The 26,868-nt window shown below is 42.1% G+C and overlaps 1 long non-coding RNA gene across 1 annotated transcript in view; it reads right to left on the reverse strand.

Annotated features, from left to right (window-relative positions):
• Window positions 1-13,653, reverse strand: part of LOC126500669 (uncharacterized) — a 52,453-nt gene extending 38,800 nt beyond the window's left edge. The window contains exons 1-2 of the long non-coding RNA XR_007591397.1: window positions 13,548-13,653; window positions 91-183 (exon numbers count right to left, since the gene is read on the reverse strand). This is a non-coding gene — a long non-coding RNA (uncharacterized lncRNA). The remainder of the gene's footprint in view (window positions 1-90; window positions 184-13,547) is intronic.
• Between the last annotated feature and the right edge of the window lie 13,215 nt (window positions 13,654-26,868).

Here is a 26,868-nt window from a genome sequence, read left to right on the forward strand (position 1 = left end):
TGCCCATCAGGCATTTATTTCTAGGCAGGAAACCACTTAGACTTTGTATTGGTTGCTTTTCTTATCGTGATCTGACTAGAGGCAACTTACCGGAGGAAGGGTTTATTTTGGCTTCGAGATGAGGGGATGCTGCCCATCACAGCCGAGAAGCTATGACTGTAGGGACATGATGTCACATTGTACCTAGCATCAGAAAACAGAGAGAAAATGGGAAATAAGACTAGGCTATCACATTTCAACACCCTTACACAGGGCAATTGACAGCCTCCAGGGTGACTCCAGTGTGGTTACACAACTTTCTAAAGTGGTGCCACTACCTAGGCCCCAAATACAGAAGCCTATTTGGTGGGGGGTGGCTTGGTGGCTTGAATAGGAATAGCCCCCATAGACCCATGTGCGTGAATGCTTACTCCACAGGAAATGGCGCTACTAGAAGGTGTGGCCTTGTTGAAGTAGGTGTGGCCTTGTTGGAGGAAGTATGTCACTGTGGAGGTGGGCTTTGAGGTCTCATATAGCACACAGTCTCTATCTGTTGCTTGTGGATCGAGACGTAGAACTCTCCACTCCTTCTCCAGGACCATGTCTGCCTGCATGATGCCATGCTTCCCATCACAAAGGTATTGATAAAACTCTGAAGCCATAAGCCAGCCCACCTTAAACGCCTCCCTTTATAAGAGTGGCCATTGTCGTGGTGTCTCTTCACAGCAATAGAAACCCTAAGACAGGGGATACCTCACAGACGAACCACAATGGGATAAGCAAATTCTGACAGGCATGTTAGAGCATCTTTAAAGATTCATACTTGCAACCTTTAAATGCATAGAAATGAAATAGAAATGGTGTCCTAGCTCACATTAACGGCCAGCCTGAGCATGGTGGTTTGAATAAGGACGATTTGCATAGGCTCTTACATTTGAATACTTGGTAGCCAGTTGGTGAAGCTGTTTGGTAAGGATTAAGAGGTGTGGCCTTGTTAGAAGAAGTGTGTCACCACGGGTGGGTTTAGAGGTTTCAAAAGTCTTGCACTTCTCAGTGCCTTCCTTTCTGCCTCCTACTTGCAGGTCAAGACATGAGCTTCAGCTGCATTTCTGTCATTGTGCTTTGTCCTACTTTCATGGACTCGGATCCTCTGGAATCATAAACCAAATAAAATATTTCCTTGCATAAATTGCCTTGGTCCCCAAAAAGCCAGTACAAGTGTAGGGATAAATCCTGGATCTGCTGCCAGTGACCCTTCAGTCTGCCCCAGCCATGCAACTGTCAACCACATTCAGAGGGACTGGTTTGGTCCTATGCTGGTTCCTTCCCTGTCCAGCTGCAGTTGGTGAGCTCCCATTAGCTCAGGTAAACTGTTTCAGTGGGTATCTACATCACGGTCTTGACCACTTTGCTCATATTCTTACTCCTCCCACTCTTCAACTGGGCTTTGGGAGCTCAGTCCAGTGCTCCAATGCAGATTTCTGCCTCTGTTTCCATCAGTTGCTCAATGAAGGTTCTATTTAATATTTAAGATTTAATATAGTCATCAGTCTGACTACAGGGCAAGACCAGTTCATCCCCCCTTTCCTCTACTGCTTAGGGTCTTAGCTGGGGTCATCCTTGTGGATTCCTGGGAATTTCTCTAGAGCCAGGTTTCTTGCTAACCCCATAATGGCTCCCTCAATCAAGATATCTCTTTCCTTGCTCTCATCTCTGTCCTTCCTTCTTCCATCTCGACTATACCACTCCCTCAAGTTCTCCTCGCCCCTCCTCTTCTCCACTCCTCTTCCTCCTCTACCCTCCCTTCTCCACCCACCAATATGTTCCCAATTTTGCCAAGTGATCTTGTCTATTTCAACTTTCCAGGTGGATCTAGATTTTTTTTAGGGTTCACCTTGTTACTTAGCTTCTCTAGGATCATAAAGCTCAATATCCTTTGTTTATGAGTAAGTAGGATGGATACCTTGCTCAGCCTAGATATAGTAGGGAGGACCTTGGGTCTTCCCCAAAGCAATGTTCCTTACCCTTTCTGAGGCGTGGGTAGGGGGTAGAGAAGGGGGTAAATGGATGGAATGGGAAAAGGGAAGGGAGTGGAAACTTGAATCGGTATGTATAATGAAAAAAAGATAGTTTATTTTCTTTTTAAAAATAAAAAATTAATTAATTAAAAATAAATTGCCTTGGTCATGGTGATTTTTCACAGCAATAGAGAGTGACTAGGGCACTGACACAACCTAGCGCCACCTTGAAAAACCGTGTCTCAATTGTGCAATTATCTTTATCAAGGGGACCTCTAGGCATGTCTATAATGGATAGTCTTCACTCACGTGGGAGAGCTCACCCCGCTATCAGCAGGGCCATTTCTTCCACAGGCGATCTTGGATAAGATAAGAGAACGATATTAATATGAGCCAGAGAGTGAGCCTTCAAAGAGCATTGCTCCTTGAGTTTTGTCTTCAGGCTGCTGCCTTTAGTTCCTTCCCTGACTCCCCTCAGGGATGAACTGTGACCTGGAAATATAAGACAAAATAGACCCCTGCCTTCCCAAGTTTCTTTTGGTCAGAGTGTTTTATCACAGCAACAGAGTAAAACCGGGACAGATGGGTCATGTAGGGTTTGAATGAGAATGTCCCCATGGCTCCCACCTAGGAATACTTTGTCCCCAGCCGGTACCCTTGTTGGGGAAGGTTTAGGGCATATGACCTTGCTAGAGGAAGTGTGTCACTGGTGCTGGCTGTCAGAAAACTCCTCCATCACTTCCAGCTTGCTGTTTCTGCTCTGTATTTGCAGTTCAAGACGTCAGCTTTCCGCCTTTTGCCCCTGCCTACCTCTAGATGCCCTGCTTGTCCACCGCCATGGACTTTGGCCATAGTGACAGTAAGCCAGAGCCACTCTTTCTTCTGTGAGTCCACTAGGCCAAGGTTTTTTTTTATCACAACAAAACAGCAACTAACACAGGTAGACAGAGTCAACGATGCGTGATATGGTAAATAAAGGGAACCATTAATGGTGGAATTGAGGTGGGAGTCTTCTGTTCATTACACAAGCCTTTAATTGTGCTGTATGTTTGAATTTTTGAGGTAATATGTTAGGAAAATGTGCAGCATAAAATTGTTAACAAAAAGCACAGCAAGTTCAGCTTTTAAAGACACGGATAGCTACGGTTTTCTCAAATTAATGTCAGCTTTTATTCATTTTAATTATGAAAATATTCATAGGTATACATTTCCCTACTCAATACCATACATCCTAGATCACAGTCAAAACCAAGTCTTATAAAATGTTCCTTCTCATCAGACCACATGAGTCTGCAAAAATGAACCAGTCTTTCCCTGTGTGAGGAAACTGCAGATTCTATGGAGGCAGACACTGCTGTTATGAGTGTAGAGTCTATAAATAGACCATAGAGTTTTATCTGACACACAATAGGTGCTCAAGAAATAGATCTCAGATGAATATGAGCCTGTAATTAAATACAATGTATATTGCAGAAAATAGAAATGAACCCAGTGGCAGAAGCTGGTAATTCCAATGACTCGGGAGACTAAGCAGGATAAATGTAGCACAAGGCCAGTCTGGGGTACAGAGTCAGCCTGAAAAATTATTTAAAAATTATTACAAATGGCTGGAGCGTAGCTTAGTGGTAGAGCACTTGCACAGCATATGTGAGAGTTGAGTTGAGTTCTTAATATCGTAAAAACAAAAATAAAAGTCCAGAACCTAAGAGGCAGGAAGCACTGCAGAAACTCTTTTTCTGTGCCTGCCATCTTTCTATTTAGACCTTGTCTCTCCAGTCCAGTCCACCAAGAGCCATGCACCACATTTAACTGAAAAAGTGTGGCTAGCATTCCACTGCATCCTATCTGTAAAGGGTGAAGACAAAGCCCTTGGTTTGCGGCAGCGTTTTTTTCCAGCTCAGCACTAGGGACAGTTCTTTGCTGAGCTGTTTACTATAGAGGTTAGGGACACCCCTGCCTTCCACCCACTGCACGCTAACAGCTCTCATGTTGCAATGATCAAATACCTTTCTAGACATTGCCAAGGGCTCTTATAAGAGATAAAAATTCCCACATCTCCATTAAAATTGTCGTCACAATTAAGCTATAGCCTCTACCCTGAGAGTGCCTATATATTTGGTACTTTTTTATTTTATTTTTCTTGACTGAGGTTCATTATGTACACCTGGCTGGCCTGGACCACGCAGATAGAGCGAACTGGTCTTAAATTCACAGAGATCTGACTGCTTCTGCCTCGTTATCAAACTTAAGCCACCACACCCAGCATTCGGGTCCCTGCTGAACACGGGTACTCCATAGGGAAGGACCTGAAAGCTCTCCCTTCTTCCCATCTCTTTGGTGTCTAGAAATTCCTTACTTGGGAATCATAAAGAGAAAACGCACTGCTGCTTCTGCAGTCCATTTCAAGAGAGCAAGACTAGCTCACTCTCCATCCTGAGGAGACAATGTGCACAGGCCCAGAAGGATGAGCTGTAATCTCCTCCGATGAAGGGCAGCTCCTCCCTGTAGACCTGAACAGAAATAGCACCATATCAAGCCTCCACATCATGAGAAAGCCCTGATGCCACCTAACAACCCCCCCCCCAGGTACAGCGCTCAGAGCTTAGTACAGAGAATATGAGTTAGCATGTCATAGACAGTAAATATTTGCTTTGTGGACAGATGAATGAACCGTCTTTTAAAAGGTAAGAGCAATCTGGGACCAGGCTGTTTGTGTTTGAAGAACAAACTGTTGCCCTGTTCGGCAGATAGAGACTTTTGATCTTTCCGTTTGCCGAGCTACCAAATGCATGTTCATTTTCCAGCGAACATCTGTTAACTGATAAATAGTGGCTAAAAATCAAACCAACCTGGGCTGGAGAAGTGACTCGGGGAAGGGCTTTCTGTGTTAGCATGAAGACTTGAAGCTGAATCCCCAGCATTCACATAGAAAACGGGGTACAGGGACACCGAGTGCCTTTGTAGCTCCAGTACCACAGGGGTGAGGCAGAGATGAAAAGATCTTGGGACTTGATGGCCAGGCAGCCTAAACAGCTGGTGAGCTTCAGATTTAGGGGGAGCCCTTATCTCAAAAACGAAGTTGGAAAATTAATTAAGGAACACCCCTCCATACACACACACTCACACCCAACACATGCACACACATGCACTTACACCCCTTACATACACCTGTGTCAAACTAATTTGACAAAGAATATGCTTTCAGGAATGTTTTGAGACAATATCTCTCTACCTCTGGCTGACCTGGTATTGGCTTGTGGCCTAGGCTGACCTCAGGCTTATAGGAATCCTCCTGCCTCGTCTTCACAAGTGCTGTGACTACAGAGGTATAACAATATGCTCAGTTGTTAATACTTTTTAAAAATGATCTTTTCACTTATATGGAAAACCTAAGAATTTTTCATCAAGACTTCCGTTTGCTTCTGTTAGAAACTATGCCCTGCATTGTTCCATGTTTCTGCTGAATTGTAGAGTAAATGCCATCATTAGAAGCATACCCAGTCACTTTGAAAAGAGAACAGCAGCTTCCACTCATTCTAAATGGATGCATTGTGGGCGGAATGTGCCAACGCTATCAGGCCTCGCTCTAAAGGAAAGCATGCGTTTCTTTCACACCAAGCTGAGCATCATAAAGCGCCAACCACTTTGCTGGATGTGTTTAGCACAAATCATGTATTAGTCCTATCTTTTACATAACAACTTATGGTCATGCGTGTCTGTGTGGGAGAATTAAAACTTAATTCCATGGAATTGAGATGAAGGCAAAGGGTTTCCTGGAGTGTGTATTCAGATTCGGACTCTTGACCTGTCTGGTGTGCACAGTCCTGCCTTGATCTGGGAAGCTGAAACCTCATCTTCTGTTTTTCTTCTCTATCTTATACTCTAAGTAAAACAAAAAAATAACTCGAACCTGGAACACAGAATTCCAGCTACAGAGGAGTCTGGAACACACAGTCCAACTCTTTTGGAGACAGAAAATCCATCATCCAAATAGGATTCCATGCTCTTGCTGACAAGGCCCAAAAGACTGCTCCTGACTGAGAATAATTTAGAGCAACTCAGCTTCCCAGAGGAAGGAAAGAGGCCCATTTATTTCCCATAGAGATGCTGCACACAAGCAAGTTCTTCTTTAGTGTCTCTGAGAAGCCAGAAGATGCTATTTAGGGAGGATCAATTTACCAGCCAAAGCTATGGTACCAGACTGCAAAAAAAATTGCACCAACATGGGCTAATGTGGCTGTCGGGCAAAAGCAAGGGACAAGTCTCCTCCATGGCTCTGTGTATGTTACTGGACACAGGACCCAAAGCTTTGGCTTATCCGGTGTGTTTTACAAGAGCTTCATAAAGCAAATCCCCTTGGGCAAACGTAGACTTTTAAATCTTATGTGGGAGTGCAAGAAATGCTTAACATAGCAAAAAAAAATGGATGTTAATGTAGCATCAAGGATATTAAATTTGAAAAAGTGACACAATCTGGGCATTGGTTATAGAGATCCCGGAATCTTAGCATTGGAGTTAAAATGGCAATTCCACTGTGTAAGGGGACGACTGGGAAAAGAGAGCAAACGGGAGCTGGCGCTAGGTGCATCCTGCAGACTACTTGATTAGATCCGCCTAAAATTTTTATGTCTAGAAGTGTCCAAGAGCGACAATGGTGTTATTTTCTTGGCTTGTGTCTGTAAATGATTAGCAAAGTATCCAAGTGACATTCAGTGACAATTTGCTTTGGCTTTACCTCACAGGCCCTGTTCAGGAGGAGGGAGCTGCAAAGGGTGCGGTTAAAGTTGCCAGATATGGAAGACCGGCGTGAACCACACGGCTCTAGGGAGTCTAGAATAATTATTTCTCATTTTAGACACACGAAGGTTGTAGCTCGATAGTCTCAAGCCACAAAGCCAAGACCGCAAGAAGACATCTCAATTTCATGTTTTTTTTTATCCAATCTACTATTCTGGTTGACTATGCAACCCTGTTCCTTCCAAGCTATCCTTACTAAATCGTTTTGCACAAATTTCTTCTTAGATCCAAACTGCCCTGAGTCACTGCTCCCTTTTGATGGCAGGGGTCTTAGAAATACCCCAAGGCATACACAAAAGATGGCAGGAATCCAGGGTTAGTGCCAGTCGCCTGATGTGCCCTGAGCATTGCCTGGCTACGCACCAGGCAAGCGATGCTGAGAACACTTTCTCTAGCTCACTGTCAATAATGTTTAATTTTACGGTTGCTACCCCTAGGTAGCAACATTATCAATAGCTTCTTAATCAAATGGCAATTTGTCTACAGTGACAAACCCCAGCATGGCCCATACCTTCTGGGGTTAGGATCCTTGACCCCTCCCTCTCTGCATAAAACAGGACTGACCCTGGGAACCAAATCATCAAAATGGGTCAGAAGAGAGTTGTATCTGATAAGAATTTAAGATGATAGGGTTGGGCAGTCTCAGGTCTCCAGCTCAGGGAGTCCTGAACCCATACATAAGAAGCCATAAACTATACAGACAAATCATCAGGGGAGGCAGGAGGCTGCTAAGCCCTGAGACCACCTGCCAAGAGACAAAGAGTTGGTCCCAGCTTTCTGTGCATCTGTGGATCCTCACAACAAGCCCACCAACCAAACTCCGGGCACGACCACCATCTTGCAGGAACGTCCAATAGATTACAGCTCAACTAAGACCAGCAAAATGCCAACCACTAAATAGAACTCTATTATTCTAACCCCCACGGGGCACTTGGGATCTTAAGAGATCTTGTTAAATGGTCATTTTGAGCTCAAACGTTTGGGGTACTTTGATATTTCATAATAAGTAGCTAGAAGCAAAGAGAAAAACACAGCTTTGCCTTCTGCTAGAGTTCTACTTGGATTAACATTGCTCCTGTCCACTCCTTGTCCACGGAAACTTTCCACTATGCTATCGCCTACTGGATATAGTTTCAATATGATTAGGGTCTGAACGCACCTGCATGGTATGTTAACACTTATCACCCTCACTCTTGGCTCCACTAGATTAAGCTGGTTTGTTCCCCTCAGGGCTGCCCCATCTCTCCACCTCCATTAACTTCTTGGACAAAGCTCTTCATTCTCATCTGCAGCCCATGGGCATCTATTCCCTAGAAATGCCAGAGGCTGTTACCAGAGAAGCTGCAGGTGGATCCTGCTGGGGTGGGAATGGGGGTGGGGCATGCTGGCATACACGTGCCTCTTCTTCTTGCTTGCCCCGCCTGCACACAGGGCTCTTTGCTAGGGCAGTGGCCTTGTAGCAACCTCTGTTGCTAGGGTGTCACCTTGCCCTGGGTCACTGTTCAGAAGCAGCTTTGACTGTGTGAATGTGCTGGATTCCACCATAGGAGCAGCAGGGCAATGCAAGTAAGAAGCACGAGACTTTCAGGACTCCTCATTCAAAGTGGTACAGGCCAGCAAGGGGCGGGTCCTGATGAAGCTCAGCTCTTGGGACCATGCTTGACTTTCAGTTCCGGGTCTACTCCTTCTTGACCCCTCAAATGTTTTCCTCTGCAAATGACTCCTTCTGAAGAACCAAGAAAGTTCTAGAAGCATCTGCTACCACTGCCAGAGCTATTCTTAAACTGATCTGCCTCTGCTGAAGACTGGCTTTCTATTTCTCCACAGATACCAGTACCCCACAAGAGTGGCAGGGTGGCCACAGACTGTAACCAGCTGCAGCAAAGAGCTCAAGCGAAGGTACTGGAAGGGGAAGGGGGATTTTGTTGACTGATCAGTGTGTGCACATGTGTGCAGAAGGGTCGCAACGCACTTCATTAAGAATTACAATTACAACATGTTGACCAAATGTTTGAAAACATATTGCAAATAAAATTCGCATCTCCAAATCACTGTAACTTCCTGTTCCATCAGGATTTAAGGAATCAAGACGTAATTTTTAAGAAGAGACTGCTGGTGGGCTTTCCTGGGCTCTCTAGATGTTATTGGAATAATGATGACGTTTCAATAAGACCTGTACTTACAAATGAAAATTTTTAATTGTCTTTTTTCTCAGTTTTAACAATGGTTCTAGTCAAGAATTTCTTATATTTGGAAAACATTCAGAGGTAAAAGAACATTATGCTTATAACTATTGTGTTCAGAACAATGGCGTGCAGAAGAGATTGTGTGAAGAGTGTTTTGTATGGGTGTTCTTTATTCATAAATCTATGATTGTAATAAAATCTAAAACTTTAGAAACAAACAAGACTTGGGTCTTAGTCCAACAGAAACTCTGTATAAGGCTGGCTGTTGATATTTTTATAGCTTCCAGATAATTATATTGTATATCTCAAGATAAAAATTGTACCAGCCTTGGCAACGGAGAGATATGGGAACAGAAAGGACAGAGGCAGGGAGGCAGCTGGAGCCAGCCCTGGCAACTCCAGTTCAGACAGTGGCAGGCTTGTGTCAAAGCTGAGTTCCTAGCACTGTCCCTTGTATCTTCTCCAGAGGTGTGGACGGTCAACCTTGGCAACCTATCATCATTGACGGAAGAGCCAGACGGTGATGGGCATAGGGATGCCTGCTACCATGGAGAACTGGAATTCGTAGTGTCTATTCTCACCCCACCAGATACAAAAGAGAATGTGGTGGAACAGAATGTGCGTGGGATTGGAGGGACAGGAAGTGGCTTAAGGAACAACAGTCTGTGTTCAGGATCTGTCATCCCAGTCTTAAGAAATCTGAACCGCTGAGATTTTCATGGTCTGGATAAACTCTCCCAAGGACAACAAGAGGAAGAAGTATTCATGAAATTACGAAGTATAAAACTTAAGACCTTTTTCTGCTATCTCTTGCAAACATCGTGGTGCATTTGACTTGCTTGTTAATGATATTCTAAGAAGGAAAGTCAGCATCCTGGGTAATTAGCACAAGTGTTGCCATTCGCATTTGCACCCCGCAATGCAAGTTTTAAGTACAAGTGTGGGGGTATTTAGGGCATGAACACAATGACCTAAACGGCGCACTTTGCAGTTTGCCGCGGGTGCATGCATATGGATTTCGTGATTGGTGGAACAGCAGAAATGCTGCGCAAAACCAGCTCAGATGTTTGCATTTCCCTCGTCCATGGGCTCTGACTATTCCCACACGCTCTGCCTCCAGGTTACTAGTTAGTAACGCAGGACCAAAAGGGAAAGACATTGCCAATGGCTTGTCTTACTTTTTCTGATAGCTTCCTTCTAAAACTCCACACTTCCCAGCTTCCTTTGCGGCCAGGCCAAGTAGTTCCGGAAGGGACTACATCTGAACTCCACGCTCACACTTCGCACTTGGCGTGTGAGCACACGAGGGTCCTGCCTTGAATCAGGATGGTCCAGCCTAAGGTCAGATCAAAGCTTTCTTTCTTCCCTATTCCCATCTCTATGACTGCCCTTTAACAATCGAATATGTGGTACCGACAACCTGGACCAGAAATCTGAGCCTAGGAGTAGCTCACACCCACCTATGGACAAACCTCCCAGGCTCTCATTCCCTCCCCCAAAGCCTAGGCCCGAGAGGAGCAGGGAGGGCCACCCATTTCTCTCTAGCTGCCCTTTCTTCTCATTCTGTCGCCACCCTTTTCCTTACTGTTTCTCTCTCGGCTGGAGCCGCACTGTATTCAAGCAGAACGGGCTTGCTTGCAACGTAGTAAAATTCCCGCCAAGGTAACCATGGACCTAAATCCAAGGTGTTCTGGTTAGGTCTGGGGATCACCCCAGCTTCCTTCTTTCTGTCTTAGGTGCTGCTCGGTTGAAAACACCAGAGACTTTCCACTCTCTGTGAGAAAGTTTGGTTAAGAATTATAATTCTGGTAGCACACGAATTTAATCCCATTACTCTAGAGGCAGAGGCAGGCGGATCTCAGTGAGTTCAAGGCCAGCCTGGTCTACAGAGCGAGCTCCAGGACAGGCTCCATTTGACGAACCCTGAGAACTTCCTTCCACTATTCATAGGAAATTGCAGTTTCCTAATCCTGGTATTGTAGAGGCTGGGGAACTTTCCTTTAATTTTCCAGTCATGTTTGGTCGTTTGTGGACTTACAGGAGAGAAACATGAGTAGATAGTGACCCCTGTTTTATCTTGATCCTGGGGCCCCTGTCATGGGTTCCAAAGCACACACCTTTAGCCTGGGTGTGGGCTAACTGATAACACACTTGGGAGACTTCATACCGAGCTCACTGGTTCAGCTATCTGTCCAAATCTGGCCTAAATACACACTGGACAAATGGCCACTGCTGGCCCAAATTCAGAACTCTCAATGTTTAGTATCTAAACTGATTTTGATAACCTCACAAAAAGAAGGCGAAAATGGCCCATGGAGCTTCCCCCCTTAAAATTCTTTCCCAAGGCCCTGGCTTAAAACCACGCTCTTTCTGCTGGGCCTCCAAACCTGTATCTATCCCTAACGGATGCAGCGTAGAGGACGCCTTCTGTCTCCAGCTGTGGCCTGCATGTGTTTCTGCTTCTTCCAAGCCTCTAAAGTCCTGCTTGATCTCTATCAGCTAAGAGACCAAAGCATTTCAGGTCGTCTGCTCACATCTGCAGACACGTACAAACTGTTCCTAGCTATGCAGATCTCTGGGTTCAGTCTTAGAGATCCAAATGTCCTTGGGGTATAGATAATATTGAAAAATTATTCCATGCTGTTCTACTTGACTGCAAAGGCTGGCTCTGGAGTTGGAGTTTGGTCTGTCTGCTCCAGAGCTACACAGGTTTGTTTTAACGCTTCCTCCAAATAGGTCCGGATGGCCACCTGACCCTGTGACAGGGAGACAGAGAACAAAACAGGGAACTAGAGAGCAGCTAAGAGGCGAACTATTTCCCATAGAGGTGACGAATGGCAAAGCGCCTAACTGAATGCTCCCTGTTCCTCGGCTTCATTTACTGTCTTTAGAGATTGTCTTTGGTTGAAAATTTAACTTTCTGTGTTTTAGGATTTCTAAGTTTATTGAGTGTCATTTAACAAGGTTCTATAAAATTTAACCTAAAATCTGTCACAAAAGGGGGATAATAATTACATATATAATCTTAACTCGTCACAGCATACCTGCATGTAGCCTGCTCTCAGCTCTTGTTTAGGAGAAGGCGTGTGCCTTAGAGCACACTGTGATGGGAGCATGCCATGCGACCTCACCACCATCTTGCTGAGGTGACCTGTCACGTGGTATTCCTCTACTTACCAGGGCATTCCCTTTCTTAGACTAAGAAGGCAGCGCCAGGCTTCCAAGTTGGTTTATTTTAAAACTGGGTCATGAAAAAAAAAAAAAAGCTGATATTTTTGCTATCCTTTTTAAGCTTTAACTATTTGGAGAAACTGAGTAATATTAAAAAACTGGCATTTTGTCAAAGTACATTATGGAAATGAAGTTCTTTCTGTGGACTATCTTATGGTTTAAAGTATTTTGAAACTAAAGGAGCTTTAATTCATAAAACCTCAAAAATATTACATTATATTTTTAGTAAATTATATTTTCTAAGGCCATTAGAGTATATTATACTTTTCTAATGTCCAAGCTTAACAGGGATAATATTGTAAAATCCTAATCTTACAAAAGGTATCAACTTGTAAACTGTTAAAGATAATTAGGATATACAAACTAGTTGAATTGGTCATGCCCTTTACCCTGGTCATGCTAAGTACAGATATAATTTATTCATGGAGACAAGCTTAGGAGGAGAGGCTAATCTATAGCTCCCAATATATAGCTTTCTGTACATGCTGTTAATCCTGGACAAATAACTTAAAACAAGTTTAAGATAAATTTAGCTTGTTTAGTCTAAAATAATGTTGAAAATCAGGTATATAAAAATTGGTTATAAAAACTTAAACACCTAAGTAAAATGGATTAAATTTATAATGTGTAAATTAAATAACAAATTAAATTTAATATGTGTTGATACATTATATAGTTTTAATATATAAATTAAATTTAATTTATTAAGTAAATTTAATATAAAATATATTTATAATATGTCAGGAAAGCCCCAGACTAAAGTAGTTCTGTTGGCTGGAGGTCCATCCTACAGAGTAAGTTGCAAACTAGCTTCTTTTCCCGGATGCACGGGAAATGATTGTTTGAAACCTGTCTGAAGTCTGCTGCTTCTGCCCCCAGTTGCATGGCTTGACGGATTCTGGCTGTGTCATGTCTTCCCATGTCTCACATGACAAGGAGATGGATGCTCAGTGGAAGATCTCAGAGTCTGCACCCCCATCCTAAATGTCTTAAACAACAGAGAGGCTAATAACAATTGCTCCACACTCAATGTCTCCGAAACTGACACATGACGATGCTGCTAACTGGGGAACCTGGTACCTCTCACCTGACTGGCATGGGGGCCGTATGCTAGTTCAGTTGGCCATACCCTTTACCCTGGCATTCAGATGCCAAATACTCTGTCATCAAACTCAGGTCTTTGGAAAGTTATTCGGATCTACCGAGTGGAGACTAAGACAGTTGTTCCTAGAGTCAACAACTAATTCTAATAAGTGATTTGCTTTTACCCATAAGCCCTCAACTTCTTCAGGAAGAGAGGCTTTGATGAAAGAGAGTCTCCCCAACCTGGGCTCACCTGTGGTGCCTTGAGACTATAGTCCAGTCTCTACCCAGACAGCGAGCTCCTGTGTTCTTGCCTTGAAGCCGACAAGGAAGATAAGGGCTTTGGCAGTGAAGTAAAGTGTCTGAGTGAAAAAGAAACATGGCTCCTTTCCAGGAGCTGAGTGGTGGATGTTTTCTAAGAAACTCCAAAGTCCGGGGGGAAGGAGGGGGAGCAAATAAAATAAAATAAAATAAAATAAAATGAAACTCCAAAGTCCAATATCTGTTAAAATTCATTTAATTTGGTTATCTTGTTTTAGAATTATGCCTTTAAACAGTCCACCTATTTTAAAATAGATGGTGTCAAGAAACATGCCTACGTGACATAGCAATCATTGCCTCTGGGAGCATTTTAAAACTAAAAGTTAAGAATCATTTCTCTGGGGAAATACAACTTAGAAATCAACTGTCTCTATATAGACTGATAATATAAAATATATTTGCTATATATAGATATAACAATTTAATGTTAATAAAATTTGTATTGTCATGTTGTCAAATATTACATAAGATCATTTAAGGAAATAGTCCCAGTTTTTAAATAAATCAAATTGTTTACAGCCAAAAATTGTGTTTTACTCGAGATACTCTGTTTTTGTTCATTAAATAGTAGCCGGTATTGCTTACATTTGAAGAAAATAGACAATATCAGCCGGGCGGTGGTGGCGCACTCCTTTAGTCCCAGCACTTGGGAGGCAGAGGCAGGCGGATCTCTGTGAGTTCGAGGTCAGCCTGGTCTACAAGAGCTAGTTCCAGAACAGGAACCAAAAAGCTACGGAGAAACCCTGTCTCAAAAATCAAAAAAAAAAAAAAAAAAAAAGACAATATCATATGTAGAAACAAAAAATGGCACTCAGTCACTTGCTGTCCAGATTCATCCCTCGCACATTTTCTCCTTGAACTCAATTCCTTTCTCAGACTCAGAGATTTCTTTTAAAGCCTTGATACCTTACTGAAAATGGCGTGGCCTCAGTATAGTGAGTTCCAAATTCTTTTAGATGGCAACAAAATCTGTCACCACACAAGCAAATGATCCCAAAGCCTCTCATATCTACAGTTTTATAACTTTCCACTCTTAAATCTTTTAGCTCCATGACTTCTCTGTGCTCTGCTCTCAAGAAATCTTTTAAGACTATTGCGCAGTCTTTATCTCAGGATTGATTTTTAAACTCACTGAGTATGGTTTAAAAAAAAATCTATAAAATCTGTAACAAAATTTGGCTTAAAACTTATAGCTAAATACTTATAATTAGGAATCTATAAATGGGTATAGATGTGATTCAACTCTGTGTTTTAAATAGCACCCATTTGGCTCTCCTCCTTCTTGGCTGATGACCTTCAAGATGTAACATCCACATGACCTGTAAGCATCTTTACTAAGTTTAAGGATGCCTGCCACGTGATTTCTTCGTCTTAAGATGACCACGTGGCATAAAACAACAATTACAAAACTTCTCAGTCCTGCCGAATCCTTGGTTTATCATTGTATCTCCTTTTAGACTAAGAGCACAGTAACCAGTCTCCAAAATATTTTGGAATTTTTTATTCAAGGTCATAAAATTCTACTCAGACTAACAAAACCTGATTAACGAAAGGTGTATGTCTAGTTACTTATGTCTTTTCTGGCTGTTCAACACCAAGCTTCTAGAAAATGTAGATAAGCATCAGCATGTGTTTGATAAATAAGGTACATTTGATAAATAAGATTTATAAATACTGGGTCATTTCAGGTTCACAGTTGTCATGCTGAGTACTATTAATTACTTGAAGGAATAAGCCTTATTTAGCCTCCTGCTTATGTTTTCAAAGCTAAGCCTTAAACAAGTAATGAGAAATAAGCAAAGTGTTTTTAGTTTTGATATACTTAATAGATAAATGGTCCTAAAAACTTTTCAGAGATCTGTTGACTGTGGCATTTAGAAGCTTTTTACTATGACAAACAGAGGCCCTGGCTCCCGGAAGAGACGCTAGGTTTCCAAAGAAGATGATGGGGCACAGAACTCCACCTGGAGCTTTCCTTAAAGGGAGCAAAGCAGGCCACTGGGAAGTGTCACCTCACCTGCCACCAGGGCTCTGTCCAAACTGTGTACAGAAAGAAGGACACTGGGGAGTGGATTCTCCTGATGGACCTAGACAAGGTAAGCTGGTCCTCCAAGTTCCTCCTCCACAGGAATATCTGTCAGATCTCCTGGGCCTGGTGACTGATGGCTGACGGTGCCCCAGGACCTCTGCTCCCAGTGAAATAGGTATCACCATGGAGGAACCTGTGGTGATTGTTCACATAGCTAGCGTCTGTCGTTTTTAATAGACTCGGGTACGACTTGGTCTACACTTCATACTCACTGCAATAAAATTTATTCTCCCCAGATCTCTGATAGCATCGATGACTAGACCGGGGACCGCTTTGTCGGTTTAATAACAGCAGCCAAGGTTTCAGATGCTTTCTCGGTTCTCCTCATATCTAAAATTCAGGCCTCAAGCCTCTCCTTCTGCCCTCCATCTCTCTGTCTTCTTTTTCATGTCCAATGTCTTCTTTAGTATAAGTGATGGGTCAATGTGGAGCAATGACACACAGAACGAACCATGGATGGGGTCCGTGGTTTGGACCACTCGTGTTTACTGGAGCGCTGCTGTCTCTTCTATGACTTCCGCGGGAAAGGTAGACTCCTGTGTTGTTAGACCCTCACAATTTAGTCACAGGCACAATATTCTTCATGTTGCATTGCTGTGGAGTATTATTTTACTATGTAAAGATGTGTTACATTTGTTTATACTGCACAATATTGCTTTAACTGTGTAAAGGTGTGTTGTATTTATTTCCTCTGCCTTTGTTAACAATGTAAAGATGTGGTGCTTTCATTTATGCTTCATTTGTTTAATTATGTAAAGATACACTACGTTTGTTTCATCTTGCCTGCCTAAAGCTCCGGATTGCTTTAATAAAGAGCTGAACAGCCAATAGTTAGGTAGAGGAAAGATGGGTGAGACTGGCAGGCAGCGAGAACAAATAGGAGAGGAATTTAAAAAGAGAATGAGGGAGGAAAAAAGGGACACACCCGGGGAAAGAAGCCAGGCAGCTTCCAGCCAGTCAGACATGAGAAACAGTGACATTAATACGTACAGAAGGAAGGAAAAGTAAAAAGCCTCAAGGCAAGAGATAGATAAAGAGAAACAGGTTAATTTAGGTTAAAAGTGCTAACCAGAAACAAGCCTAAGCTAGGCCGAGGGATATGGGATGTCCTTCTGTATATGTGAGGGTTTTTTTGTTTTTTGTTGGTGGTTTTTTTTTTTTTTGGCTAATGAATAAAGCTATTTCAACCAATGGCTTAGCAGAATATAGTCAGGCTGGAAGAGATATAAAGAGAGAGTAGGTGGAGTCAGGGAGATACCATGCAGCTGCCAAAGGAAAAAGACGCCAGTCAGAACATTGCCTGGTAAGCCTTAGCCTTGTGACAGTACACAGATGAATAGAAATGGGTTAATTAAAGATGTAAAAGCTAGCTAGAAATATGCCTGAGTCATTGGTTGAACAGTGTTGTAATTAATATAGTTTATTATATAGTAACACAAAATATTATAATATATAATTATAATACATATAATTACTATATATTATATAGAAATATATAATATAATATAGTTTATATAGAGAGAATATAATATAGTTTCTGTGTGATTGTTTGAGTCTAAGTGGCCAGGAAACAAACGAGCAGTCTATGTCTAAAAAGTGACACCCACACATTTGGAGCTAACCTATGTGACCAACTACCCACTTCGAGTCTGGGTGCTTGTATGCCTGCTTGGGGTTAAGAGGAAAGTCACTCGGAGCATGCCTGCTGCTCAGCACCCCTGACTGGGCAAGCAACTGGATAGTGTCTTCCAGGTGTCCACAGGCAGGAAAGCATGGCTGATTCCCATCACCATACACAGAGACAATTGCAGGCCACACAGCATACTACATGGCATATTTAGCTGTAACTCAGGCAAAGAGGGCTTATGTGTTGCATGTTGCATCCCAGAGTTGAAGGGGTGAGTATGGATCTCACCCAGCAGTCCCAGAGCTGGCAGTAAATGTACATCTGCCATATTGAAAGGCCAAGAGAGGTGGAGCCAGCATTCAGGGCTGCTACAACCACATAGCTTACCCTTTTAAAATGCTCCTTGGGCCGGGCGATGGTGGCGCACGCCTTTAATCCCAGCACTCCGGAGGCAGAGGCAGGCGAATCTCTGTGAGTTTGAGGCCAGCCTGGTCTACAGAGCTAGTTCCAGGACAAGCTCCAAAGCCACAGAGAAACCCTGTCTCGAAAAACCAAAAAAAGAAAAAAAAAGAATTAAAATGCTCCTTGTCAGAAAATGATTTCAGATACATAATAGGACAGAGTCAGACCTAAAAAACCTCTGAACAAGACATAGTATGTTTTAAAAAATGTATATAGGCTTGGAAGAGAAAGGGAAAAGAATATAGACAGTTATAAAAAGAAGTAAATTGCTTTAAAAAATAAAACAAAGTCTTTAATGAGACATTAAAAGTAATATAAAAGAGTACAGACAACTATAGATTAAAGGAATAAAGAAAAATAAGCCATGTAAAGATGGACTATACATAGACAGTCTGGATTATATATATATTATTGTGTTTTCTTTGAATTTTTTTTACTTTAGAGAGACATTTGATTCTGGGACTTGCTAAGTTAAACCAACTTAAAAGTATCTTAACTTCAAAATTTGGGTCTAAGGATATGTTGCTTTGGAAAAGAGGCTCTGCTTTTGTTTCCACAAAAGATGATAACCTGTGGATTCCTTCCAGAATAATGTGGTTTGATGCAACAAGATCTCCCAAAAGGTCTCCATAAGCCCTAAAAATACTTCACCCAACAAACAACAGGAAGCAGATTGGAGAAAAGTATGCCTTACTTCCCAAAATTACTGGTTATAAATGTTTGCTTTCATTTAAAGGGGTTAATTATAAAATGGTCACAGTCAATTTCTAAAAAAAATAAGGGAGATATAATATAGAGATGAATACTTTGCAATGGTTTGAATCTTGGTCTATTGATGTAAATTTAAGGTCAATTTTGCCATATGTATTTCTGCTCTTGATTAAGGTATTGTGTTTGTGCAGCTTATTTTAAAATGTAATATATAATTAAAAATTACAGATTAACAGATAGTCATTTATAATAGTCAAACTTGTAGTCATGTTAGTTAGGTTTTCTAGATGTAAAAAGATATATTTCAAGTGTAAGGTATTCTTCAACCCTTTCAAAGACCAACAGAATATGGCATTTAAAATGTTTTAAGAACTTAGACTTTTCAGGTCAATGAGACACATCCGCTCCTGTGTGAAGCAGAACCAACCTACTTCAAGAGGATGATGAGGATTGAAGATGCTCCTTATGGAATTTGTTAGCCATTTGGGCAAGAAATTGCTCTTGCCTGGACTGCTCTTTGTTATGCTGTATGATCTGAACATGCAGGACCCACAAAAAAAAATGCCTGCTGAATTTGCATAAAGAAGATGAGACAATCTTTCATGGTTCCTGCTTCATGAAAGAGTCTGCCATACATTCTCCAGAACATAGAAGAAACTGATGAACTTTGTCAGTACAAGGCAAAACAGATCTTCAAATCTCCTGCTTCATGGAAAAATCTGCCAAATACTATGGATCTGTAGGCTGAAGATGGATGTTCTAATGATACGGAAGAATTTTGGGTTACTGTTCAGGTAGCAAGATGTCTCTGTCAATTATAGAACTTTGGAAGTTGCTTATAATACACTTCCTGTTTACTTAGGTAATAGTATATCCTTCTGGGGTCTTTGAATAGTTCAAGACAGAGTTATAGTTTTACTTAGTTATGATAAAGGACAAATTAGATATAAAACTTTAGACTCACAAAGACAGGATAAATGATAAAGTATTTTCCTTAATTTGCCAAATGTAAATGGACTAAATATTGTAACTATAGTTCTTGCTTGATAACTGTTTTGTATATGCAATTTTATTATGTTGAAGTTAAAACCTTCCTTTTTAAGTAAACAGTAAAGGGGAGATGATGTGGGATTTCCTTCTATATATGGATTGTTTTTATTGGCTAATGAATAAAGCTGTTTCAGCCAGTGATTTAGTAGAATATAGCCAGGCTGGAAGAGATAGAGAAAGTAGGCAAAGTCAGGGAGATGCCATGTAGCTGCTGAAGGAGAAAGACACCAGCAAGAACCTTACCTGGTAAGCCACAGTCTCATGGTGTTACTGTTACACAGATTAATAGAAATGGGTTAATTCAAGTTGTAAGAGCTAGCTAGAAATATGCCTGAGTTGTTGGCTGAACATTTTGTAACTAACATAATTTCTGTGTGATTATTCGAGTCTGAGCAGCCAGGAAATGAATGAGCAGTCTATGTCAACAGCCAAGCATCCATAAGAAGTCTCCATGTCATGATGTTATGCCCAAATTCTGGAACCCAGATCACTACTATGAGACCGACTCTAATGTAAAAACAGAGTCTTTATTCATGACTTAACTCGGGTCCCTCTATCCATCTGAAGTGGCAGTGGCAGCAATGAATGACAGCAGCAGCAGCCGCCCCAGGAACAACACAGGAGAGACTCTGACAACAAAGAATGGGGGTTTGTATAGGGACAGAGGCTCAGGGAATCCCAAGCCTCAGGGTTTGTGATTGGCTGCCCCCTAGTGCCATAAGGGGAAATTCCAGACTTCCAGGCTTGGGATTGGCTGCCCTCTGGTGAGGTAAGGAGGCTTTCCAGGCCTGAGGAGAATTCCCAACTGTCAGTAACTGCCTGAAGCTCTGATTAAACCATTTTTTCTGCTCAGGGGTTGGCTGGTTTAGAGTCAAGGGCAGAAATGGCTCCTTTTCTGGAGCCAAACTGTGTTTCTTTTTCTGGTTCTTTCTACCTTTTTAACCCTAATTTTGTGGCTAAGGCAAATATCTTTGGTATGTCCTGAATCTAGGGACTTAGTGTGTTCTTTTGGTCCCAGTTTCAGGGTTTGGGTGCTTTTCTCTGGCTCCAGGTTTGTGAACAACATGTCTTTTCCCCTGGCTTTGGTCCTGTTTTCAGGTTGTGTGTTTTTCCCTGTGTTGGAGCTTGGATTCTAACAGTTCGGCATCTGTGTGGGGGCTACAGATGAGGGATTTTCTAGATTCTGGGTCTCTCAATGATTTGGGAGCTGGTTGGTGGCCCAACAGGAAAAAAGCCTGGTATATTGATTGCATCCACTTGATTTGAGATCCTCGCACATTGCTGAAAGAGTCTTTCATTGTGCCTCCCCATTTTCTCAGAAGGCTTCATTTACAAAGCACAGACATCCAGAGTCCAAATCATTAACCTTTGTGGAAAGACAGAAGCAGAGCCTTAATCCAAACTAGCACTATAAACTACTTACTCCTTGTCTGTTCAGGAGTTTGGGCTCAAGGAGACTCACTCTCTTTGTTGCTTGTTTCTACATTCCCAATCTAAGGGAATATTTATCATAGTTTGGGATTATCTTAGAGTTTCTATTGTTGTGAAGAAACACCATGACCACAGCAACACTCATAAGGAAAACTAATTGAGGCTGGCTTACAGTTTCAGAGGTTTAATCTATTATCATCATGATGGGAAGCATGGCAGCATGCAGGCAGACATGGTTCTGGATAAGGAGCTGGGAGTTTTATATCTTGATCCACAGAGAGAAGGAAAAGAACTGGCTTGAACATGTGAGACCTCAAAGGAAGAAAGGAAGGAAGGAAGGAAGGAAGGAAGGAAGGAAGGAAGGGAGGGAGGGAGGGAGGGAGGGAGGGAGGGAGGGAGGGAGGGAGGGAGGGAGGGAGGGAGGGAGGAAGGAAGGAAAAGAGGGAAGGAAGAAAAAGAGAGAGGGAATGAAGGAAAAAAGAAAGAACACACTGAGTCAGCAAGCTATTCAAAGCATATTTCTAAAAATAAGAAACATGTAGCCATGAAAACCACAAAACAATAGAGTAAGAGATGGGGTAGGGGGTCAGCCAGAAGGCTTGTTAGTCAAGGCCACGTATTCCAAGCCTGGAAACATGGGTTCTCCCTGACAGAGTGATGAAAACCAATTCTCAAAAGTTACTCTCTGACCTCCACACGTACACAATAGCACACACACAAACACAACTACTCTCTTTCTCCCTTTCCCAATAAAGAAATGCAATTTTTAAGAGAGAGACGAGGCTCCAGGAAGAATGGGGCCAAGCACCTACCAAAAAAGGGGCAGCAGTGGACGCTGAGAAGCTTCAGGAGGAGATGAAATAGTTGGTCACCAAACTCTAATCCATGTAGAACATATGAAAACACAGACGGCACAGAAACTTCAGTGTTCAGAGTGTAATGGCCCAGTTACAGTGACACAGAACTGCCATGGCGCCTGTCCTGGAAAGTTTCTGTCCAGGTGGAGAGGATACTCACAGACAAAAGAAATTCTCCTAAGTTCAGTTTGGTGAAGCACCAAGTTTACTGAAGTTATCTACAGTGCATGGGTCTCATGGCAGTTGATCACCAAGGACCACGTGTTAGCATGGGTGAGTGCTCACCAAACTAATCACTGGAGTTTCCTGACTCTGTGCACAACCTACAATCAGTTCCACTGAAGACTCTCCTCTCTCCAGGAATCATCTGGTTGTGCCTAAGTCCTGAGACCCCCAAGAAGATCACCGCAAAGCCACACTCTTCCGAATGCAAAAGCAAGGTTTTATTTATTGTTGTAAGGGGTTTATAAAGACAAACACCACAAAGCAGTCACAAGATAACAGTTTCAAAGTACAAATTTGCTTATCCTATATAACTATTGGTTAAAGGTTAGGCAAAACTTAGCTATTATTCTCTGATAGGCTTTCATTGCCTGGGGGACTGTTCACTCATAGAAACTGTCCCCTGGTCAGGTCCTCAGGACATTTGTTGACCCTTTGCTAGCCACGGGAGCCATTTGGAAACTCATCTGATTGTCCCACTGTTATTCAACCAATAGGGAAAGTTAGGTGGTCAGCATCTTGTCCGCAGTTTTGTGTAACTTGGGTTTTTCCCATTAACTAATACTTCCCTTAGAGGGGGGTTAGCGACCCCTGACTTTTCTCAGGGGTGGGAGTGAAGTTAGAAGTCCCACAAGGTCCCAGCACCAAAATGGAATCTTTCCTGGCCTCAATTTTTCTGATCTCACATTCCCACCTCCCCAGAAGTTCTAGATGGAGTTCAATCCTGAGCTCCAGATTCCTTCTCATTTGGAAGGGGATAATATGTAGAATAATATGAACTAGCATTAATATGCTGAACCATGAGTTGAACAGTGTCAAGCCTTTGTCTTACAAACTGTACCAGCTTTTCAATCTGAAAATGACTGTCTGTGGACAGAATGTCTAAGAATCCAGAAGTTGCTCAGTCCATGAGGCTGGACACCTCAGCTGATCTTCAGTAGATGCTGGAATACCAAAGAAGTAGGCTCTAATGGAGAAAAGGAATGGATCTGCTAGCAAGGAGCTGGTAAGCAGGCAAACAGCTAAAGCTTCCTTCTTCCATGTCCTAACATAGGCTCCCAGCAGAAGGCCTGGCCCAGATTAAAGGTGTGTCTTCCTATCTCAAGATTTGAATTAGAAATGAACCAACCTATTTCACATTGGGCAAAAATCCCTCACTGGCCTGCCCTCCATTTTGGGATTTTAGCTAATTCCAGATGTAGTCAAGCTGACAACCAGGAAGAGCCATCACATAGACCAAAGACAAAATACAGGCGGGAAGAATATACACACTCAGCATCTCATACCTGGAGAAGCTGTACGCTAAGAATGGGAGCTAGAAGCAAAGGACTCTAAATGAGAAAATTGAAATGAATTAGAAAGGAGATGAGGGGAGCTGTGGAGACAGAGAATGGGTCAACATTTTTCTGCAAAGACCTAGCCACAGGATTTCATTAGGAACGCGAGGATCCTGAGTCCGTGATGAAGCTACTTAGAGAAGTGTCCAAAGTCGCAGGTTACTCTGTACCATTGCCATTTTGCAGTCAAGAATGATGAACCATCTCTCCCAGGCTGCCAAGGATGTGGGCAGAAGCTTGGAGAGTGTTGGAGTAGGATTCCTGCAAAACCTAAGCTGACATCAATATGTTTTAGGATTCAAACACGGTTGTAAGCAGTCCTTGATGGTGACTCGTTTATTTACTCACAGCATGCGTATCCATAACCAACACACATAACACACAAACTCAGCCATAGTCGTAATAGCTTTCTAAGAATGAAACGTAAGTATAAGTCTTGGTCTTTAGAGAATGTAACTGAAGAACCACGAGGCCAGAAATGTCAGGAAAATGCTTTGCCACAATAAATGTAGCATTAAATGTCATTGATAATGTTAATAAATGTTTGTCAGTACACATCTTCAGGGTTATCATGCAGAAGCATGATTTTCCTCCTGGCCAGTGATTTGACATTATTACAGTCCTTAAACCCATGAGCAGTCCCACCCACTGTGGGCGGCGCCACATCTGGCTAAGGTCCTGAACTGTATGAGAGAACTTAAGCTGAATGCAGACCTCTTCCCTCTGATTCCTGACTGTCAATGAAGTGAGATGGTTCACCTGGCAAGATGAACTGTGAGTCATGACCAACTCCTCCTCCTCAAGTCTCTTGTCAGGGATTTTATCAGAGCAAGATGAGTAAGCAAACAAGAGTCACTTTGGTTTGCAACTTATTCTTTGAGCTCTTCTAGTCAGACTAAAAGGTGATTTCTACCCGGTGTTGCAAGCCTAAAGGAGGAAACCCGTGCATATCCTTCCTCCCAGTGACATTCGTAAGACATGTGAAAATACCCTTCCCTCCTGTGTGTGACCATGGAGACACTCTCTGTAGAAACTGTTCCACTTTGAACACACTTCACACATACTTTTAAGAGACAAGAACTTTGGAGCCTATGAGCAAAGCCTTTCAAAGCCTGGACTCCCGGGTCCACACTTTCTGTCCTAGTCCTTCAATAAAACAGACGCTCAGAAGTGCAATGTGTAATCAAGGACATTCAGCTCAGCTCAACTGCACATCCTAGGAACATTCCATATGCGAGGAAAACAATTCCCTACAATCAATGCACAGGACATGGAATTACATTTTTTCCACTCTATATGGGAAATGCCTGCCCTCTTTGGAGATTCCTTATTAATGTGAAAACTCAGAATAGGCAGCCTCTATACTCTGATGCCTGGAGCCTGGTCCTTATCACTTCTTTAGATTTTTTTAATGGAATAGTGAAAGTAAATTACTAACTTATAATAATTGGGATATTGAGGTACTAGCCATTTTAATGACAGGTATTTTCTGAACTTGAGGCGTAAAACACTTGGTTATGTTTAAATCCTACAGTGGCTATTCCTGTTCACGTAGCATCTGTAGCTACTTAAACAAATCCCCATTATACTCCATCAAACATCTTACAGTTTCTGAAAAACATTTAAAATGTGAATTATTTTCTACCAGAAATATAAAAAAAAGAATTAAGGCACAAATCACAGAGATAAAATGACCATATCTTTGATGACCTGAATTAAATCAACATTTATGCATGTATGTACAAATATGTGTATGTGTACTTATTTGTGTACTTGTGTCCAAGATACTCATTCTTTAGCCTTAGCAGCTGATCTTTGTCCTGTGTATTAGTCACTTTAGTCAAAAGAACAAAGGAGGGCCTGTAAGAAGGTTCAGTGGATAAAGACAAGCCTGGTAGCCTGAGTTTGCTCCTCAGAATTCACACAAAGTTAGAAAAGATAACAAACTCCACAAAATTGTCTTCTGACCTCCCAATGGAGCTCTACCACATCAGGCATACCTGCCCACCTCCATAATAAGAAATAAATCGATAAGCTTTAAAATCTTTACGTAGAACACAGGAATTACCCATCTATTCTTTTGCTAAAAGAAAAAAGAATCTTACTATACCATTTTATTTTAGAAAACAAGCAATATTTAAGGTATTGTGTAATATTGCTGCTAGTTTATTAATATTGGTATCCTAAAATTAAAGGATTGACTTTATTAATACTCTACAAATATGTATAAACATTTGTGTCTTTAATTGATGAAAATTAGAACACGCTAGATGGACTGTTGAAACATTTGCTCCATCAACGAGCGAGACGAGAAAGAAAAGCATTCTCTAATTCTTCAAACATTTGTGATTGAAGAACGACACTACAGTGGGTCATTAGCTGAGATTGCAATTGGCATTCAGTTAAAGCTAAGGTCCCAGCAAAGACTGGACTTGCAGAGACCAGAAACCTCAGTCCAATCACTGCAGTGAGAGGCCACCCACCTTCACCATGGCATTCAAATGGGTTGACTTTATGCAAATAAAGTGGAAAATCAATGGAATACAACAGGTTATCTGGTCAGCGCCAAGTTGGGGCAAACACTAGAGAGAAGCTGGGGAGAGATTTGTGCAAAGGGTGTGGTTCTCAGAGGAGGGCTGGGCGCCTGGATAAAAGTGGTCAGACATATGCAGAGCAGTTCTGGACACTAGCCAGGCCTTTTGTCTCTCCTCCATTGCTGAAGCCAATGCAAATAAACCACACAACCTCAAACACATGACCGTTCTCATACATTTTGTCTCATGTATCCCCGTAAGAAAGGACTGTTGAATGAAAGGCTCAAGGTCTTATTCATGACTTCTGAGGAAGCTGCTTGGAGATTCAATCAGCTGGTGCCTGCTGTCATCGCTGGCTCTGCATGGTCTTTCTCTGCCATCTTTCCAGTGAGTTCAGATCAAGGGAAGGTAGCCATGTCCATGGTTTCTCAGTACTTTTGTTTTAAAATTTTTGTGTCTTCCACAATTTTTTTCTTTTTAAAGACTAAACAAATATTTTAAAGAAAAATAATATTTTCAAGTCTCTTTGCACATTTAATATTTTCTGATTGTCCTATATTTATTGACCTTGACCTACAGGAGATTTATAAAGTCATTTTTACCAAATCTCTGCCTAAGTACTTTGCTTGGAAATTACTAATAATAAAACTTTGAAATCCTTAGACTTTCAGGAGTGGAAGTCTCAGTCAGGAAGGTGCTTGCCTTGCAAGCATGGAGCATTGGGACCCGGGTATGCAGTCACTGCACTGGGGAGACGGAGCCATGCGACTTTCTGCAGTCCATCAGCCAGCCAACTTTGTAGTCCTTGTAAGTCACACATCAGAGAGAGACTCTGCCTTAAAAACAAAAATTAATAACACTAGAGGCATAGTGGCCAAGAGTTTCCTCTAGTGTGTGTGTGTGCATGCGTGCGCGTATGCACATGTGCAAACA

The sequence above is a fragment of the Alexandromys fortis genome, unplaced genomic scaffold, assembly GCF_014885135.2.
Source record: "Alexandromys fortis isolate MF-2015 unplaced genomic scaffold, M_Fortis_MF-2015_v1.1 scaffold_46, whole genome shotgun sequence".
NCBI classification, from domain to species: Eukaryota; Metazoa; Chordata; class Mammalia; order Rodentia; family Cricetidae; genus Alexandromys; species Alexandromys fortis.